The sequence below is a fragment of the Phyllostomus discolor genome, chromosome 9, assembly GCF_004126475.2.
Source record: "Phyllostomus discolor isolate MPI-MPIP mPhyDis1 chromosome 9, mPhyDis1.pri.v3, whole genome shotgun sequence".
Classification (NCBI taxonomy): Eukaryota; Metazoa; Chordata; class Mammalia; order Chiroptera; family Phyllostomidae; genus Phyllostomus; species Phyllostomus discolor.
The window spans coordinates 52424736-52446038 of NC_040911.2; the positions used below are offsets into that span (position 1 = coordinate 52424736).

The 21303-nt window shown below is 40.3% G+C and overlaps 1 protein-coding gene and 1 pseudogene across 1 annotated transcript in view; one reads left to right on the plus strand and one right to left on the minus strand.

Annotated features, from left to right (window-relative positions):
• The window catches only part of SEH1L (SEH1 like nucleoporin), a 61541-nt gene that overhangs the window by 2009 nt on the left and 38229 nt on the right, over nt 1-21303 (plus strand).
• On the minus strand, nt 13257-14826 carry LOC118496739 (annotated as a pseudogene).

Consider the following 21303-nt stretch of genomic DNA (forward strand, 5'->3'; position numbering starts at 1 on the left):
GTAACCTGTAAAAGGTTTGGAATTACTTAAAAATTCATGTTTGTGGTAAACTAACCATTTAAAAATGTACATTATAGTTCAGGGATGTTAAGCACAACATTCACGTTGTGCAACCATCATCACCACTGTACATCTCCTGAACTTTTTCTTCATCTTAAACAGAAACTACCTAGTAACACCCTCTCTACTGCACCCAGCCTCTGGTGACCTCTCATTCTTTTTCTTTGTAAATGACTTCTGGGTATTTCGTACAAATGAAATCATACAATATTTGTTCTTTTGTGTTTGGTTTACTTCACCTACTGTGATGTTTTCGAGGTTCATTCATATTTGTAACATGTATCAATTTCATTTTTAAGATTCAGTAATATTTTGTTGTATGAATGCACCACATTCTGTTTATCCGTTCGTCCACCTACTTTTTGGCTATTGTGAATATTTCACTAACGTCTCTTAACTGAATAGGGAGTACACTTTTTTTCGTATCCACTTATTACTGAATGTTTTAACAAACTATAGAAATGATCCCTGAAAGTATAGTCTTTGAATCTTTTAGTAGATCTTTAAATTTGGAGGTTTTGTCTGTTAGAGTAGTGTTGCAATGAAGAGCTTTATTAATTTAGTTTTTTATATATTTTGGGTATTTTCCATAGGCTCATTCTAGTAGACAAATTAGTGAATATTTGAAAAGCTTTTGAGGATAATTGGCAAACTGCCTTTTATTTGAGCATGTAAAATGTTTGTTTATTGTTCTTTAGAAGGGTTCAAGTTTTGGTTTTAAATCAGGCTGAACAACTTTCATTAGTCTGAAATCTGTTACCATGTCAAACTGGCTTCAGCTAGCAATACTTCATTAATTCCAAAAGATACAAGAAACAATTTTGAGTAAGAAAATCAAGCTCTGAGAACAGGTAACATTAGTCTGTAATTTAAAACAAAATGAGGGCTAGTGTTTCATACTGCATTTTACACCTTCCTCATACAGAACCAGGAACGTAATTTTCCTAACGCAGGCAGTCACTGATACTGGTGGACAGTTCCGTGTGTGTACATGCATGTATCTATTTTTCTCTCTCTCTCTCCCTCTCTCTCTATGCCTCCTGCCTCCCCCCTCCCCCAAAACAACAAAAATCAGAGCATGTCAAAGGAAAAAGGTTTGTTATGGTATTGATCAAAACCCTTGGAGTCAATAGACAGTCTCTCTGAGCTTTGAGAATATTGTTTTGCTCTTGAGCCTATGTTAAGGGAATCTATTGTGTTCTGAAATAAAGAATTTTGGATAGTACCATCATTTCACACTTTAACATCCTGGAAGCAACAAAAAGCATTATTTTGTTTTATTTTGGGGGATAAGGGATAAGAAAATTTACAGATTTTTATTGAAGAGCAAAACAACTCTGGCATAGGAGATAGGCAATTCACATAGTCAGCCAATGTCTGAGGTATCATTAATGACAAAGTCTCAGTTCATTCCTGTTGACCCAGCTGATCCTAACAAAAAAGGAAGTTTATGGCTCTTCATAGGAAATTCTAGCAGGACTAGATGACCCTAACCCTTTATTCACATCCTTAGAAGCAGAGTACTAGAAAGTGTGTAATACTTTTTAAAAATTCTTACTTATTCTATTCCATTTTTTTCTCCTTTGCCCTCTGTCCATCCCCAGCTCCCACAGTCCATCTTCACACCGTTGTCCATGTCCATGGGTAATTCATACATGTTCTTTGACTAATCCCTACCTCTTTTTTCTACCATTATCCCCCTCCCCCCCATTCTCTGGCAGCTGTCAGTCTGTCTCCTGTTTCCATGTCTCTGGTTCTGTTTTGTTTGTTAGTTTATTTTGCTCATTAGATTCCTCTTACAAGTGAGATCATATGGTATTTGTCTTTCACTGACTGGCTTATTTCACTTGGAATAATACTCTCCAGTTCCATCCATGATGTTACAAAGGGTAGGAATTCCTTTTTTCTTTGTGTTGCATAGTAAGGTATTTCATTCTATCAGTGTACCACAGTTTTTTAATCTGTTCATCTACTGATGGGCACTAAGACTGTTCCCAACACTTGGCTATTGTATGTAGCACTGCTGTGAACATAGGGGTGCATAAGTTCTTATGAATTGGTGTTTCAGCATTTTTAGGATATAATTCCAGTAGTGGAGTCACTGAGTCAAAAGGCAGTTTCATTTTTAATTTTTTGAGGAAATTCCATACTGTTTTCCACAGTGGCTGCATCATTCTGCATTCTCACCAACAGTGCACTAGGGTTCCCTTTTCTCCAGTTCCTTGCCAGCACTTGTTGGTTGTTTATTAATGATGGCCATTCTGACTGGTGTGAGGTGATAGTTCATTGTGGTTTTAATTTGCATCTCTCTGGTGGCTAGAGATGTTAAGCATTTTTTCATATGTCTGTGGGCCTTCTGTATGTCCTCCTTGGAGAAATGTCTGTTCAGGTCCTTTGCCCATTTTAAAATTGGATTGTCTTCATCATATGCGTTCTTAATATATTTTGGTGATTAAAGCCTTGTTGATGTATCATTGGCAAATATGTTCTTCCATAGTCAGATTGGTTCCCTTTTAATTTTGATGGTGGTTTTTTTAGCCACACAGAAGCTTTTTAATTTGATGTAGTCCCATTTGTTTATTTTTTCCTTTCTTTCCTTTGCCCTAGGACACAGGTGGCAAACACACATGGCCCTCCACCTTGTTTTATCGGGCCCTGCACCTTGTTTCTACCTAGCTGCAGTGCTCAGCTCTTGCTTAACTGTTACATTTGGCCCTTTGAAGACAACCATGGGGTTGATGTGGCTCCTGGTGAAAATGAGTTTGACACCCCTGCCCTAGGAGGTATATCGGCAAAAATATTGTATGTGGGATGTCTGAAATTTTACTGCCTGTTTTTTCTGCTAGGACTTTTATGATATCACAACTTAATGTTTAAGTCTTTTGTCCATTTTGAGTTTATTGTGGTGTATAGTGTAAGATGGTGGCCTAGTTTCATTTTTTTGCATGTACCAGTCCAGTTCTACCAGTACTGTTTATTGAAGAGCTTATTTTTACTCCACTTTATGTTCTGTCCTCTTTGTCAAATATTAATTGACCATAGAGATCTGGGTTTATTTCTGGGCTCTCTATTCTGTTCCATTGATCCATGTGTCTGTTCTTATGATTACAATACCAGACTGTTTTGATTACAATGGCCTTAAGTATAGGTTTGATATGAAGTATTGTTGGTCATGATCCCTCCTACTTGTTCTTCTTTTTAAAGATTGCTGAGGCTATTTGGGGTCTTTTTGGGTTCCATATAAATTTTTGAAGTATTCTGATCTGTGAAATATGCCATTGGTATTTTAGTAGGAATTGTGTTGAACCTGTAGATTACTTTGGGTGGTAGGGACATTTTGATGATGTTAATTCTAATCCATGAACACAGTATATGCTTCCATTTATTTGTATCTTCCTCAATTTCTTTCTTCAGTGTTCTGTAGTTTTCCAAGTACAGGTCTTTTACCTCCTTGGTTAAATTTATTCCTAGGTACTTTTAAATTTAATTTAATGTAACTTTTATTTTTTGTTGCTATAGTAAATGGGATTTTTTTCTTAGTTTCTCTTTCTGATAGTTCTTTATAATTGGTGTTCAAAATACCACCTATTTCTGAATATTGACTTTCTATCCTGCTACCTTGATGCATTCACTCACTTAGGTTGAGTAGTTTTTTGGTGGACCTTATAGGGTTTCCTATGTACACTATCACTTTTGCAAATAATGACAGTTTTAATTCTTCCTTTCCAATTTGGATTCCTTTCATTTCTTCTTCTTGTCTGATCTCTGTGGCTAGGACCTCCGGTACTAGATTGAATAAGAGTGGTGAAAGCTGACGTCCTTGTCTTGTTCCTGATCTTAAGGGAAACACTTTTAGTTTTTGGCCACTGAATATGATATTGGCAGCAAGTTTTTCATATGTGTCCTTTATTATGTTGAGGAATACTCCCTCTAGTCCCACTTTGCTGAGTGTTTTTATCATAAATGGGTGCTGGATTTTGTCAAATGCTTTTTCTGCATCTATTGATATGATCATGTCATTTTTGTATTTCATTTTGTTTATGTAATGTATCATGTTTATTGATTTGTGAATAATGTACCATCTTTGCATCTCTGCAATAAATCCCACTTGAGCGTGGTGTATAATCTTTTTGATGTATTGTTGGATCTGGTTTGCTAGTATTTTAGCATCTTTGTTCATCATAGATACTGGCCTGCAAGTTTTCTTTCTTGTGTCTTTAACCTGGTTTTGGGATTAGGATAATTCTGGCTTCATAAAAAGAGTTTGGGAGTTTTCCCCTCTTTTTGATTTTTTTGGAATAGTTTTGGAATAGGAGAAGGATGGCTGTTCTTTGAATATTTGGTAAAATTTGCCTGTGAAGCCATCTATCTGGTCCAGGGCTTTTGTGTGTTGGTAGTTTTTTGATTACTGCTTAAATTTTGCTAGTTGTTATCCGTCTACTCAGGTTTTCTGCTTATTCCTGATTCAGTTTTGGGAGATTGTATGTTTTTAGAAATTTATCCATTTAGCCCAGTTTGTCCAGTGTCTTGGCATATTATAGTTGTGTGTAGTAATTTCTTACAATCCTATTTTTCTGTGGTATCAGTCGTAAATTCTCTTGTCTGATTTTATTTATTTTGGTCCTCTCTTTTTTTCTTGATGAGTCTCATTTAAAGTCTTGTCAATTTTGTTTATCTTTTAGAGAACCAGCTCCTGGATTCGTTGATCCTTTGAATTGTTGTTATTTTATTTTTTTTTTTTTAGTCTCTGTCATTTAATTCTGCTTAGATCTTGATTATTTCCTTCCTCTGCTTGCTCTGGGCCTTTTTGGTTGTCGTTCTGGTTCTTTTAGATGGAGCTTTAGATTGAGATTTTTCCTTCTTCTTTAGGTAGGCCTGTATTGCTATGAACTTCTCTTATCAGGACTGCCTTTGCTATGTCCTGTAGGTTTTGGGTGGGTTGTGTGTTGATTTTCATTTGTTTCCAGAAATTTCTTGATTTCTTCCTTGACCTCATTGTTAACCCATTCATTATTTAATAACATGTTATTCAGCCTCAATGAATTTGAATGTTTTTGAGTTTTTTCCTTGAGGTTGGTTTCTAGTTTCAATCCATTGTGATGTGAGAAGATGCTTGATATGATTTCAGTTTTCCTGAGTTTGTTAAGGCTTGTTTTGTGTTCTACCTTGTGGTCTCTCTCTCTCTCTTTTTTTCTTTTTCCAAATTATTGGAGAAAGTTTATTTAGAAAGTTATAGAGGTAGTAGAAGGGCCTTTGGAGCTTAGGAGATGCACCTGGGGGGAAGAAGAATGGGAAGGGAAAGGCACAGGCTCACTGTTTCTTCATCTTGAGGTTTTTTTTTAAAGTTTTAGAAATATGTTTATTAATTTTAGAGAGAGAGGAAGGAGACATAGAAACATCTATGTGAAAGAGAAACAAACATCAGTTTGGATCAAACCCACAACCTAGGTACATGCCTTGTCCAGGAATCAAGTTGCCAACCTTTTGGTGTATGGGACAATGCTTTAACCAACTGAACCACCAAGCAGGGCCATCTTGAGGGCTTTAAATGCTGGAAGTTTAGGGGAAGATCTCAATAGAATATTCTCCAGCTTTATGCTGATGCATCAAAATGAAATTGATTCTCCTCACTTCATCCTTGGTTGTGGCTGGCACAAATGGCATTAATTGGATTTTTATTATCTATCTCCCCAAGTCGATGATTTAAGCTGGTTACCCTTTGGTTGGGGAGAAGTGTAAACCATTTGCATCCTTTGTTGGGAAGATAGGATTTTGTGATTTACTAGATGGCTGTAAGTGGCCTGGCAATTTAACTATCTGTCTCAGTTTTCCTATTCCACTTGTCCTGGCTCACTAGCCTGTTTCACAACTCCCCAAACCCCATGACCTCCTTAAATCAGGCCATTGTTAGAGGCAGAGGGAGGGGGCCTTGTTCCAGGCTTCTTTACAGAATTAGAAGGCAAAGGCCAGACAGACTGAAAGAGGGAAACTAGGCATGTAGGCAGAGGATGTTGAAGCCAGGCTCCCCTCCAGCACCCCTCACTGTGCCTCACTACTTTCCTTGAAGCTGATAGTGAGACAGCATTGGCTGAGCATTAGGCCCAAACCTGGCCCTGACAGGAACTAACCCAGGAGTGGGAAGAGGAGTTGGGTTACATTAGCTTTACTCTCTCTGAGTTCCCATCCCACCCTGGGGCTGGCTGTAGTCAGATGGGGGAGATGGGAAGAGCCTTATTCCTGGAGTGGGCAAGGCTCCTCTGCACTGAACATGGAGCTAACTAAGGTCAGGAGAGAGATCTGGTTTATAACACAACCAAGGTAGGTAGTTGTGTTATAAACACAAGAGTTCTGGCTGGGTTTGAGTGACACTCAGCCCCACCATTTCCAGGTCTTGTCCATACTCCAGTTGACACCTGGCCAGGCAGTCAGTCTGAGGGGCCCTGGAATGCTTAACAACAGTCTTTTATGTCCTCAGAGAAGTTCATGATCTGGATGGTTATGGTGTGGAAGTGGAACTTCCCCTGTAGGCGGGCGCTGGCTGCTTTCAGCACAGCCTGGGCATCTGCATTCTGAGTGATGGTGATGTGGACAGACAGTATAGGCTAAGCCACAGTTAGAACCCAGATATGCAGGCTGTGCAAGGCTTCTGCCCCCTCTACCGACAGCAGTATATCTTGAACAGCTGTGAAGTCCAAACCCTTGGGGGTCCCTTCGGTTAGCACCAGGATCATGTTTCTCAGGATGGTCAAGGTTGTCCCCAGACCAGGATGGAAAAGAGGAAGGTAGAGATGGGGTCTACATAGTTGTACTCTGGCTTGAAGTATAAAATATAGGCTGCCACCAGGATGCCCACGCTCTGTAGCAAGCCTCGTATCACAAGGACAAGCCTATCACAAGCCTCCTATCACAGCTTGGACACAGGGATTCTCCTGCTGCTGGCTGGTGTCATGGCTGTGTCCATGGTTCTGGCTGTGCCTATAACCAGACTGGCATAGAGTCAACCTCATTATGATATTCATGGCCACAGCACAGCCTCCTGTTACCAGCATGGTCCTCCCCTTGATCTCATAGTCCCCAGATTATCAGCTGCTCCACTGCCAGGTACACCAGTACCCCAGTCATGACCCAGATGGACAGCACAGAGAGCAGGGCTCCCAGGATCTCTGCTCACTGCCAGCCAAAGTTCATGGTCTTGGTGGCTGGCTGGGAGGATATCCAGAGAGAAAAGTGGCTGATGAGCATGCTGGCAAAGTCAGTGAGTGGATAGCCTGCATCGGTCATGATTGCCAAGCTATGTTCTAGGTACCCACCAATGATTTTTCCAATCATGAACACCAGGCAGATGGCAGAGGCCACATAGAGCTGACAACAGGCCCGTTCCTTGGGGTCATGGTTGACTGCCAGGACCCTTCTGGGTGTGACAGTAATGGTTGTTTTCCATGGCCAGCTCAATGGGTGGCAACTCCAAGTTAGGTGGGGACACAAATCCGGCCAGCTCCATCCTGCCACAGAGATTCCATGTAAGTCTGGGCTACAGGCCTGGCATCGAACAGATGCTGCTTATCCGTGGCTGTGTGGTCTATATTTGAGAATAATCCATGTGCATTTGAGAAGAATGTGTTTTTGTTTCTTTGTGGTGAAATGTTCTATAAATATCAATTTATAGAACATAAATATCTAGAGTATCATTCAATCCTGCAATATTTTTCTTGATATTTTGATTGGAAGGTCAATCCATTGTTGACAGTAGGGTGTTAAAATCCATTACAGTGACTGTATTGCTGTCTGTCTCTTTCTTAAAGTCCTCCAATATTTTCTCTCTCTATTTAGGTGCACCTGAATTGGGTACATATATGTTTACAACAGTACAATGTCTTGTTGGACTACTGCCTTAAGTATTATGTAGTAACCTTCTTTGTCTGTTTTGAAGTCTATTTTGTCTGATAAAAGTGTTGCTTGCTACCCCAGGTTTTTTTTCTACCCATTTGTATGGGATATTTCCCATTTCTTTACTTTCAGCCTGTGTATATCTTTTGTTCTGAGGTGGGTATCTTGTAGGCAGCATATGTGTGGGTCATGTTTGCGTGTCTACTCAGCTACTCTATGTCTTTTGATTGGAGCATTTAATTCATTTAAATTTAAGGTTATTACTTTTTTTTTTTAAACATTTTATTTATTTATTTTTAGGGAAGGGAGGGAGAAAGAGAGAGAGAGAGACAGAAACATCAATGTGCGGTTGCTGGGGGTCATGGCCTGCAACCTAGGCATGTGCCCTGACTGGGAATCGAACCTGCGATGCCTGGTTCGCAGCCCACACTCAATCCACTGAGCCACGCCAGCCAGGGCTAAGGTTATTACTAATAGGTACTTATTCACTGCCGTTTTTCCCCTTTGTACCTGTGTTCCTCCCCCCGACCCTCCCCTTCTTAAAGCAGTCCCTTTCCATCTCTTGCAGTGCTGGCTTGGTGGAGATGTGCTCTTTTAGCCTTTTGTCTGAGAAGCTCTTTACTTTGCCTTCCATTTTAAATAAGAGCCTTGCTGGATAGATTAGCCTTGGTTGCAGGGCCTTGCTTTTCTGCATTTGGAATATTTTGTGCAAATCCCTTCTGGCTTGTAATGTTTCTGTTGAGAAATCTGGTGGTATCCTTATCGAAACTCTCTTGTATATTACTGGCTGGTTCTCTCTTGCTGCCTTTAAGATTCTTTGTCTTTAAATTTTGCCATTTTGATTTGAATGTATCTTGGAGTAGGCCTCTTTGAGTTCATTTTGATTGGAACCCACCATGCTTTCTGGACTTGGGTGACTTTTTCCCTTACCTGGTTAGGGAAGTTTTCAGTCATTTTTTCAAACAGGATTTCTATCCCTTGCCCCTTTTCTTATATTTCTGGTATCCCTATGATGCGAATGTTGGTATGTTTCATGTTGTCCCAAAGTTCCCTTAAACTTTCCTTGTTCTTTCTGAGTCCTTTTTTGTTTAGTTGCTCTGCCTGGGTGTTTTTTTTTTTCTACGTTGTCTTCCAGCTGGTTGATTCGATCCTCTGCTTCATCTAGTCTGCTTTTAATTCCTTCTGGTGAGTTGCTTCTTCATTTCCAACTGGTTCTTACTCAAGGTTTTTATGTCCTTTTCCATGCTGTTGTGGGTCCCTCTATTTTCCTTAGAGTTCTCACTAAGTTCCTTGAACGTCCTTAGAACCATTACTTTGAACTCTGTGTCTGATAAATTGCTTGCCTTGATTTTACTTAGCACTTTTTCTGGAGACTTCTCCTTTTCTTTCATTTGGGGGGTTTTTCTTTGTCTCCCCTTTTAAGTTGTTTCCTTGTGTTTGCCTCTATGCATTTGATTGATTTGTTTTGACTTTCTGTCTTGTGGAGTGGCTTTGTGTGTTAGGAGTCCTGTGGGACCCAGTGATGCAGGGTCCTTCATCTCCTGATCTAGATGCTCTAGGAGTGACCTCTGTGTGGATTATATGGACTCTCCTGTTGTATTTGGGTCTTGATTATTATTGGCTCATTCATTGGTGGGAACTCCCCTGTGTCTGGCTGGGTAAGAGGCACTATCCCCACCACGTGTTCTACATTGTTCTATAGGTGCTGGAAGAACAAAGCATAACAACACAAAAACACCACCAAAACAAGCAACCCCCCCCCCCCCCCCGCACCACCACCACAGCAATATCAATAATAAGAGAACAAAGAGTAATAACAGTGGAGAGCACAGTGTAATAGTAGAGGAAGGGTAAAAGGAAAAAGAATATGAGAAGACTAGAGGAAAGGGAAGTGACTATGATAGGAGAATGAGAAAGAGAACTATTATTCCTAATGAGTTGAAAGAGGAAAATGTGGAAAAGGAACACAGAAAAGTTAACAAAAATAATGAAAAGACGGGAACAGTGATCAAAGGTAAGAATAGAAGAGAAGACATGAAAGAAATTAGAGCACCAAACATAAAAGAAAAAAACAGATAAAAAGATAAATAAAAAGGCTATGGAAAGGAAAATGTAGCTAAGATTATGAAAAAAGAACCAAAGTGGATTTGCCTCAGCACAATTTAGGTCTTGTCTTCTGCTTTCTCCCTTTGGATACCGCTCTGATGTCTGAGTCTGGTGTAAGCCAGTGTCAGGTGCTGTCCATACCTGGCCATTGGCTGCCTTTTTGAAGCTACAGGTGATCCATAGTTTGTGGCTCATTCCCCTGGGCTGGTCTGCTCCCAGGGTGAGCCAAGCTGCTCTGCAAAGCTGGCTTTTATCAGCATTGGGTCAAGGGGTGTGTCAGCAAATGTCCCAGGTTACCACAGAATCTGCCTCCATCTGTCTCTGCTTGCTGGCCTGTTGTCAATCTTAGACTATTCTCAGATCCCACTATTTCTGAGGGGGCTTTTGGCTACAGTGAAGCTGTGTTGCCTGGATCTCCTGTGGCAGGTGCCTTTCAGACTTCAGGGAAGATGTTGGGTATGTTCCCCCTCCCCGGAACTAGTCTGAGTCTGGGATTATTTCCCTGTACTCACCAGGGTGGGGCCCCTACTAGGCTTCCAGAGCTCAGATTTTGGTTCTGCCAGATGCCAGCATGGTGTTCCTGTGGCGGGGAAACACCAGTCTGTTTCCCATAATAATGTATGGATGGCTGCGATCTACTGCCAGTCTCTGATGACCCACGTATGTTTATGTTACTGTCTCCTTAGTAAGGGTTAAGATGCAGGATAGGGGAGAAGAAAAAAGAAAAAAAAACCCCAACAAAACAGAGCACCAAGACAGAGCAAAACTGAAAAAAGAATAAAAGGTTGCTGAGTTGAGCAAATAGGGTATCAGAGGTTGTGGTGAGGGGATTTCCAGGGGGTGATGGGAGCAGTATCCTACAGGGTAAGGTAATTAATTGATTTTCCCCCTGAGAGGGGCTAGCCCTTCTCAAGAAAGATGGGTGCTGTGGAGTTCAAATACATCCAGGCCCCCAAAATTGCACAGCTGCTCCCTCAAGACTATCCCCAGTGCCTCCCACTCCAGATTCTTACCATGTGACTCCAGTTCTTGCCACCCTCCCTCCCCTTGCTGGGTAGCTGCAAACACAAAGCCTGTGCTTTGCCCCTTTAAGGAAAAAGAAAAAAGAGAGATGGTGGGTTTGTCTCCAGCGATTTTTCACTTACCCCCAGAGCAGAAAGTGCTCATGGTGCAGACTCCTTGATCTCCTGATCCGGATGATCTAGGAATGTCTTGTGTGTGGGTTATGTGGACCCTCCTGTTGTTCTTGGGTCCTGATTCTTATTGTTCTGTTAGTTGGTGCGGACTTTCTTCTGTCTGACTGAATAAGGGGCTCAACCCCTACCACGTTCGCCTCTGCTTTGAAAAGGCTTCTAGGTCTGGGTTGGTTCCCCAGTGGGGGCATGTATTGGAGGTCACTTGTCGTCACTTCTGTCTCACACCAGTGGTTCTCCCCCCTTTCTCCCCAAATCAGTAGATTATATCCTGTATGCATCGTCTTCTCCCAAGTCTCATATCATCCTGATGGGGTGGAGGAAGGAAAGGAAGAGTCCAGCAGCAAAACCATGTCACTGGATAATGGTGGGATGCTCATGCCGCTCCCTTCAGTGAGTCTCAGCCTCAGGCTTCTGCTGCTGTGTTTGTGCTGTGGTCTCTGCAGCCAGTGCTGACCAGCCACCTCTCTCCACCCCTTCGTTTCTGGCTCTTTGGCTAAATCACAGCTTCCTCAGTAAGACTGTGTCCTATTTGTGGTTCCAGTGGCTCCTGTGGCAGAGGGCACAGACACAAGTTTGGGTGTGGAGGTGCAGCTGCTCTGGTGGCTTCTCCCTGAGGAGGTTATTATAATTTCCTCAGATTGGCTCTTGCTCCAGAGCAGCATAGCCAGATGTGCTGGGCTAGGTGACAGTGGCTATATCTCTGGCCAGGAGAGTCTGGGCCACCTGCCCCAGAGTGCCCTCAGAGGTGGCAGGCATTTGCATGCTCACATGCACACCTACACATTCATCTCTACTCACATGCACTCACACCCACTGTCACTCACACTCAGCTGCATTTTTGAGTTGCTTGCTCTGTGATTTAGCTGTAAGACTGGTTCAGGGCTAGGAGCAAGTGAACGGGGCTTCCAGCTACTCTGCAGCCATCTTGGAACCCACCCGAAGTGTGTAATATTTAAATGAAGAGTCCAAGATCCCCTGATTGTGTCCTTCGACTTGCTTTGTCAGTATAGTTTGGTCACAGTTGCTTCCCATAAAAGGGCAGAAAAATGGTTTTTCTTGATCAGCACATTGAACACAAAAAAGAATCAGTAATGACACTACATAATTTCACTAGCAATGCAGTCCTTTTGCCAATGGTTGGGCTGCTGTATGCCTCTCTCCTACCCTGTTAGGTTTGTGGACACATACTAACTAGGCCATTGTTAGTTTTATCTCATAAAGAACCTAGTAAGAAAATTACAAGGCAATCAGTGAATAAACTGAGCTGTACATTACAGGGGGCAGTTTGGAAAAGACCCGTAAGAGGCATTTCTCAGGTCTGAAATACTGTGTCTATACTGCTACTTTGTTCCTGAAAATTCAGGATACAAGTAAGTCCTAAAATAAAGCATTCTCTCACATCATTAGACAGAAAATCAGAGTAATGCTACATACAACCCACAATTTTAAAAGGTATAAAATATGTACTAATGCTGCCTGGCCATATCTTCAGTGATGAAATGGAGTATTCCCCTACAGAAAACAAAAGTTTCTGGTCCTGGCTGGTGTGGCTCACTGGATTGATTGCTGGCCTGTGAACCAAACGGTCGTAGGTTCAATTCCCAGTCAGGGCTGGGTTGCTGGCTACACACTCCCAAGTAAGGAGCGTGTGAGAGGCAGCCACACGTTGATGTTTCTTTCCCTCTCTTTCTCCCTCCCTTCCCCCCTCTCTAAAAATAAATAAAATATTTTAAAAAAACCCACAAAAGTTTCTGGCATACCCACTTAGTTTCATTGGTTGGAAAAGAAAATTCTGCTGTCAGCTAAATTCTTTGAGAAAAAGATACTCCTTTTTAACATGTCACTTCCCCACTAACTTACCAAAACAAAAACCTAAACAAAAGCCTCTTGGCTACTTTGCCTAATGTTGTGTGGAGTTTTCAAGAAGAGAAACTAACATAAACACCTCATTATGAGCAAAGACTAAAAACCACCTGGATCATATAATATATATGCCACTGCTTTTGTGTGCGTTTTTTTAAAGTACCCAGGTGGGCTTAAAGCTGCCAGACTGCACACACATCTACAGCAGCAAGGGCTTCTATTCCATCTATTACTTGTATCAGGAAAAAAGAGGAATAGGAAAAGGAGAGAAAAGAGGAAAATTGTAGCCCCCACCCCCTACCCCAAATAAAAAAGAAATTCCATAACAGGGAAATCTGTGTGGTAAGCATAATGGAAGAGTGTGGTGCCCAAACAGATGGTTCTGCACGGGCTCATGTTCTGCTGGTTGTCCTTAGAGACCTATTTTGAAAAAATTAAAAAATGAGATTTTGAAATAATTCAGTCTTGGCAGAAATTCAAATTGCAACATTAAGCAAAATCATAGTTCACCAAATTAATTCCTTTTATCTTTTTTTCTTTATTTTTATTATTAACTCTATTGCAGATGCCTCCATTCCTCACCCCCCCGCCCCTTGCCCTCATCCTCCCAGTTCCTTGTCTGTTTCCCTCTGGCCATCATCATACTGTTGTCTTTTTTCTCTCTTTTCTTAAACATTATGTTTATGTTATAGAGGGATTTCATTTTTGTTTGTTTTTTTCCAATCATTAGGAGAGTGATTGAGGAATAGTGAATCCATCACTACATTGAAGACACAGTTGAGATTCCAGATTCATATTTCCAGGTACCAAGAGTTCCTCTAAATGCCACAATCAAGTCAGCCTTCGTTTATATTTCTTTCTGTTGAACACAGCAGTGCGCATTGGTATCTGAAGTGTTACTGTGTCTTATTGGGTCTGTATTTCTTGAAGTAAAGCAGCTGTTTAGACTTGAACACTCCCATTCTTTTTTGTCTTATGAAACTTAACTGCATCTTTTATACTTTATTCCACTATTCCACACTGAGTCAATTAGCACAGATGCCCTTCCGAATCCCACAGCGCAATGCATTGCAACACGGCATCCTGGCTCTTCATGAAATTTGGTTTAGTCAGTCATCCACTATCTGATTAGGGGGTGGTGCACCATCATCAAATGGCCAGTCTAGAATGTGGATTCCTCCTTTTTCAACTGGAGCTTTATGATATGTAGCATCACAAACTTGAACCAAAGTTGTTACTTCATACCTCTTAAGATTCTCTGTGAACTTGTTGAGGATAGCATTGGTAGGGTTGGTAGTTAGCAGAAAATGCATGTTCTTATAGGAGATCTCCACAGGGGTTGGATGGTTCATTATTGCAAGTAAAAAGTGTGAGTGTGCATGTGTGAGTGTAATAGGGAAAATGGAAAAATCTATAAATCTTGAAATGTTTCACAGCAAAAAACATTAGAAAAATCACTAAAATGGCTATTATCAATCAGTGTTTTTTCTATTCAACTTGTTTATTCTTTAAAAAGCTTTCTTCAAGATAAGCAGAAGTATTTAGAATGCACTTGAATCTAAATTCAGCTTGGGCCTCAATGTCTAAAAATAGATATTTCCAGACTTCCCCCCAAATCCAGCCATGTACAAAGTTTAAGCAGCCTTTACTACATTTAGGTATTAGTGAGACAAGTTAAAAGTGTAGGTCACTTTCCGCTTTTATTTGATGCTTACTTTTATTGGAGCCATTAAAAGAAATAATGTTGGCAATTAAAAAAAAACTCTTTTTTGAGTTCTGTCTCTGTGTCCAGAGTCTTTAAGACATTGTTAGTTATGGTACATAGAGTGCCCACGCTCCTAGTAAAAATGCTTTGCTGAGCTTGGCAGAAATCTGCCCTCATGCTCAGAATTGCCATAAATGTGTAACACATATTCCAACAAAAACCACTTGCGAGCTGGAGACAGGGCATTGACATCCAGTGATGGGAGTGAGGAAGTGCCTTTTTCCTCAATCACCTGGATATCAGCAGTGATGATGGCTACCGCCTAGCCTTGTGGCACCTCAGGAGAGGGGCCTGTGGCAGCTGTGCGTGTTCATGATTTGGTCTTGCTGCTGGTCCCACTGTTGCCCTCACTGCCCTGTGGCACTGCCTAGCTGCACATTGCTTTTTTGAAGGCTGCTCTTTTGTGCACTGCCAATGAGAATATTGATTTTGTTGTGGAAAATCCACCCACACGCGGGGAGATAACGAAGCACAAACTTTATTACCCGGGGGCCCAGAGGGGGTGGTTAACATCCAAATCCTCTGAGCACCGATCCTCACTCTCCTGGGGTTTAAATAGTCCCGGGGGCTCCCTACCTACGTGACGAAGCAAGGTTACAGAAGCTGAATGCGGAAGTTAGGTCCAGCTACCTTATATGGGAGACAAAGGGAAAACGCAGGAGGAATTTGCAGAAGCTACAGAGCACAGGAGCTTATTATGGGAGTCTGTGTACGACCTTGAGTAACTGGTGGTTGCTTTGGTTATGACTTGTCTGCTTTTACAGTCCTGTGTGAAATTTTGCAAGTGTTACAGTTACAGAGCATAAGAAACTTTTGGAGTTTTCTTTTCCTGCCACAATTTGATGTTGGCATCTTCCATGTCAGGTATTAGTACATTTTTCCCCTTTAAACATATATATATATATATATATATATTTTAAAGATTTTATGTATTTATTTTTTAGAGAGGGTAAAGGAGGGAGAAAGAGGGAGAGAAACATCAATGTGTGATTGCGTCTCACACGTGCCCTATTGGGGACTTTGCCTACAACCCAGGTATGTGCTCTAGACTGAGATTTGAACCAGCGACCCTTTGATTTGCAGGCTGGTACTCAACCACTGAGCCACACCAGCCAGGGCCCCTATAAATATTTTTATATGGTAAAAAACACATAAAGTAAAATTTACCATCTTAACCATTTTAAGTGTACAGTAAGTGGTATTAGGTACATTCATATCTTTTTGCAACCATCTACCTTTAGATCATTTTCATTTTGCAACTGAAACTTGGTACCCATTAAACAATAACTCCCCATTTCCCCATTCTCCAGCCCCTAGCAAGAACCTTTGTGCCTCTATGGATTTGACGAGTATTAAGAACCTCATATAAGTGGAGTCATACATTTCTTTTTTGTAATTGGATTATTTCACTCATTGTAATGTCTTCCAATGTTGTAGCATGTGTCAGAATTTATTTTAAGGCTGAATATTCCATTATTTCTATTGTATTACCACATTTTGCTTATTTATCTGTCCATGGACCTGGGTTGCTTCTATGTTGTAGCTGTCTTGAATAATGTTGTTACGAATGTGGGTGTACAAATATCTCTTTGAGACCCTGCCTTTTATTATTTGTGTTTTAAATTAAATTTATGGTGTTAACATTGGTTAATATTATGTTTTAGATATACAGTTCTATAATACATCATGTGCATTTTGCATTGTGTACTCACTACACAAAGTCTAGTCTTCTGTTAACATATATTTGATCCCCTTGATCCTCCTTGAGTTTGTTCATTTGTTGCTTTCTGTTTTGTATTCCACACCAGTGAAATATGTTTCTTGTCCTTTTTTATCTGACTTATTTCACTTAGCATGATACTTTCAAGATCCATCCATGTTGTTGCAGATGGCAGTATTTCATCTTTTCTTATGGATGATTGACGTGTGCTCACTTGCCTGCAGTGAGCACGGAATGCTGCGGATGGTTTGTCGAAACACAAGAAAGACATACACAGAGACAAGCAGTTTCTGCGGGGAAGTAAAAACGGAATGGCCACTCTCTGTAGTGGGAAGAGCGCCCTGTCTCCATTCCCAAGCAGATTTTTATTGAGAAAACAGACTTAGTTTGTGGATTCACAGTCTGGCAGAAAAGATCAAAAAATGTAGGTGACTTACAAAGGTGCAGACAGGACCCCCACTGTGATTCTGGGCAAAGTTTGGGGTCTTTAACATATGAAAGGACTATAGGTTCCAAGGTTTTCCTGTCTGTGCCTTTAAATTTCAAGTTAATAAACATCCTCTAGCAACAGATCTTACAGGATCTTGCATATTCTATGTCCCGGGCCTGATTACCCTGGGGGTCTGCCGTTTCTGGTCTGCGCTGCCCCTGCAGGCCTGAGTTAACAGAGAAGACAAAGGCAGCCAGGAGACTTGGATTTCTCACAAGGACTCAGGCTTTGACAAAGCCGAGGGGGAGGGGGTTGATGTTGATCATCCCTTCATATCCACAGCTCCGTGTCTCTTTCCTTAGGGCATTCCCAGGTGATCGAGTCTGTCTCAGGTTCATTCTCTTTCTTAGAGAATTGTTACCTATCATTGACTGCTGACCATGCAAAAGGGAAGCCAGGCATTAGAACAGGCAGCATTCATGCCAGGGAAATAAGTTTTGTCTCCTTAGTGGCTTCTGGTCTGGAGGTCTTTCACTCAGCCTAAGTCACAGGGGGTTACAGCTTCCTGAGACCAGGCAGGGCGGGCCCCAACAGATGATTATTATTCCATTGTATATATGTGCCACATCATCTTTATCCAGCCGTCTGTTGAAGGATACTTTTATCTTGATTCCCTACCTTGGCTATTGTGTGTAATGCTGTTGTGAACGTAGAGGTATGTGTATCTTTTACAAATAAGTGTTTTCAAATTTTGGGGGTAGATACTCAGAAGAGGGATTGCTGGATCATATGGTAGCTCCATTCTTAATTTTTTGAGGAACTGCCAGATTGTTTTCCTTAGAGTCTGCATCAAATTATATTCCCACCAGCAGTGAATGAGGGTTTCCTTTTCTCCACATCCTCTTCAACACTTATTTCTTGTGTTATTGATAGTAGCCATTCTAATAGGTGGTATCTCATTGTGATTTTGATTTGTATTTCCCTTATGTCACAGGTGTGCACAGGTAACCAGGTTCTTAGTGATCGAGGACAAAGAATTGAACCGAACACACAAAGTTTATAGCATAAGGAAAGAGGGAAGATTTATTAAGTGATAGTACACTCCACAGGACACGGGAGTGGGCCAGCTCTGAGCAGAGAAAAAAGGGGCACGTGGGCTGGGGGATTCTATTCTTATAGGGCAGAAGCCCCCTTGCTAATCTTTGGCGGGCTTTTCCTGCGCAGGTACAAGGAGTTGGATTTCAAAGCTACTGCGCATGTGTGGTTTCCTATGATTTTCTTGATTGGCTACTGGAGAAGGGAGTCCCACGATGTTATTTCATTATAATGATATTATAATGAATCAGGGGTAGCACGCAGGCGCATTCTATGATTCAGAGTTATCCCAGTAAACAGGAACAACCTGTCTTAGGGGGTCTTTGTCATGTATAGATGTTTTCTACCTCAGCCCTGCGGGGGGCCTCTGGAGCTTCCTTCCTGACTATCTCCTGCCTCACTTATAGCTAGTGAAGTTGAGCATCTTTTCATTTATCTGTTGGCTACCTGTATGTCTTCTTGGGGAAAGTGTTCAGGTCCTCTGCCCATTAAAAAAAAAGTTTGTTTATTGATTTTAGAGAAAGGAAGGGAAAGAGAGAAACATTGATATGTTGTTCCATTTATTTATTCATTCCTTCACTGATTCTTATATGTACCCTACTGGGGATCAAACCTGCAACCTTGGTATATTGGGACAATGCTCTAACCAACTGAGCTACCCATCCAGAGCCTCTACCCATTCTGTATTTCATTGGATTTGTTGTTGTTGTTGAGTTGTATGAGATATTTGTTTATTTTGGATGTTAGCCCCTTTATGAAAGTATCATTTGCAAATATCTTCACCTATTCAGTTGGTTGCTTTTTTGTTTTGTGGGTTTCTTTTTCTTTGAAGAAGCTCTTCAATTTGATGTAGTACCATTACTTTATTTTTGTTTTTACTTCCCATGCCTGTGGGTCAAGTTCATAAGAATTCCTTGAGACCAAAGTTTAGTACCTGTGTTTTCTTCTGTGTATTTTATTGTTTCATCTCTTATGTTTCTGGGGAGGAATGTTCAAGCTTCATGCAAAATTTGATGCAGATTCATTGCTGTATTCACTCAGTCATTTTGTATGTGAGGGCCACACCGTACACATGCTTAGTCAATGGTGTCTGCCTTCCCCAGTGAAGTTGTCATTGTTCACACATGCTCAGTCCAGTCCACTGTCCTTGGCTGCCAGGTTATATTGATGTAATGCAAACCATTCTGTTATATTAACAGTGGCTGGACTTTTTCCAGACAGAGCTTGTATGTCCAATACATGAACATGGAATATCTGCCCATTTCTTTGTGTTGTTAATTTCTTTCAACAATAACTATAGTTTTCAGTGTGTAGGCCCTTCATTTTCTTTGGCAAATTTATTCCTGGGTATTCTTTTCATTACTATTGCAAATGGGAGTATTTTCTTCATTTCATTATCTGATATTTCATTATTAGCACATAGATATGCAGTGGGCTTTTGTACATTGATTTTGTATCCTGCAACTTTATTTATATAGTTTCTAATAGTCTTGTGGTGGAGTCTTTAGATTTTCCTATGTATAGAATCATGTCATCTACAAATAGTGATATGATTTTACTTCTTGATTCCTACATTGGATGCCTTTTATTTCTTTCTTTTGCCTGATTGCTCTGGCTAGGACTTCCAGTACTATGCTGAATAACAGGGGCAAGAGTGGGCATTCTTGTTTTGTTCCTGGTCTTATAGGAAAATCTTTCAGTTTTTCACCATTGAGTATGATACTAGCTGAGGGTTTGTCATATGTGGCCTTTATTATGTTGAGGTACTTTCCTTCTTTACCCTTTTGAGTGTTTGTTTAAATAGATGTATCTTGTGAGATGCTATTTCTGCATCTGTTGAGATGATCAAATGATTTTTATCTTTTGTTAATGTGGTATATCACACTAATCAATTGCATATGTTAAACCATCCTTTCATCTCCATGAATCACAATTGATCATGATATGTTACCTTTTTAATGTATTGTTGTATTTGATATACTAGTATATTGTATAGGATTTTTGCATCTATGTTTATCAGATATATTGGTCTATAATTCCATTCTCCCCCTCTCCTCCCTTTCATTTCCCTTCCCTTTCCCTCCCCTCCTCTTCCATCACCTTTTCTTTGCTCTTTCTTGGTTTTCGTATCAGGGTAATGTTGGTAATGTTGGTCTTGTAAAATTAGTGCTTCTGGTTTTTTTGGAATAGTTCAAAAAGGATAGGTATTAAATCTTCTTCGAATCTTTGCTAGAATTCATCAGTGAAAACACCTGGTCCTGGATTTGTTTTTTTTGGGGGGGGGGTGGTTTTTGAGTGCTCTTTCAATTTCCTTATTGTTGATCACACCATTTAGTTTTTCCAGTTCTTCATAGTTCAGGCTAGAAAGGTTATATATTTCTAAGAATTTGTCCATTTCTTCTAGGTCATCTAATTTGGTGGCATTTAATTTTTCATAGCATTCTTTTATAACCTTTGTGTTTCTGTGGGTACATTGTAACTTCTCTTGCAGTTCTGATTTTTTGACTCTCCTTTGCTTAGTGAGTCTAGTCAGAGGTTTGTCAATTTTATTTTCCTTTTCAGAGAATGAGCTCTTTGTTTCATTAATTTTTGTATAGCTTTTTTGTTCTCTATTTAGTTTAATTTAGCTTTAATTTTTATTTCCTTATACTGAGTTTGGGTTATATTTATTCTTTTTGGTTCTTATGTTATTGGTTATTATATTATTGGTTCTTTAAAGTGAAGGGCTAAATAGTTTGAGATTTTTCTTGTTCAGATAGGCCCGTAGTACTGTAAACTTACATCTTTGTTCCACTTTTGTTGCATCTCTAACATTTTGATATGTTGTTTGTCATTTTCATTTGTCTTTATGTGTCTTTTGATCTCTTATTTCTTCTTTGACCCAATGGTTATTCAGTAATATTTTATCTCCATGTATTTGTGTGTTTTTTTCAGCTTGTCTTTTCATAATTTTTAGTTTCATACCTTTGTAAGAGAAAAACATCATACCTTTGTAATACAAAAACATGTTTGGTATGATTTCAGTGTTTTAAATTTGTTGAGACTGGTTTTGTGCCCCCAACATACTATACTATCTGTTCTTGAGAATGTTACATATACACTTGAGGGGAATGTATATTCTGTCATTTAGGATGGAAGGCTCTGTAAATGTTTATTATGTTTATTATGTTTATTTGGTCTG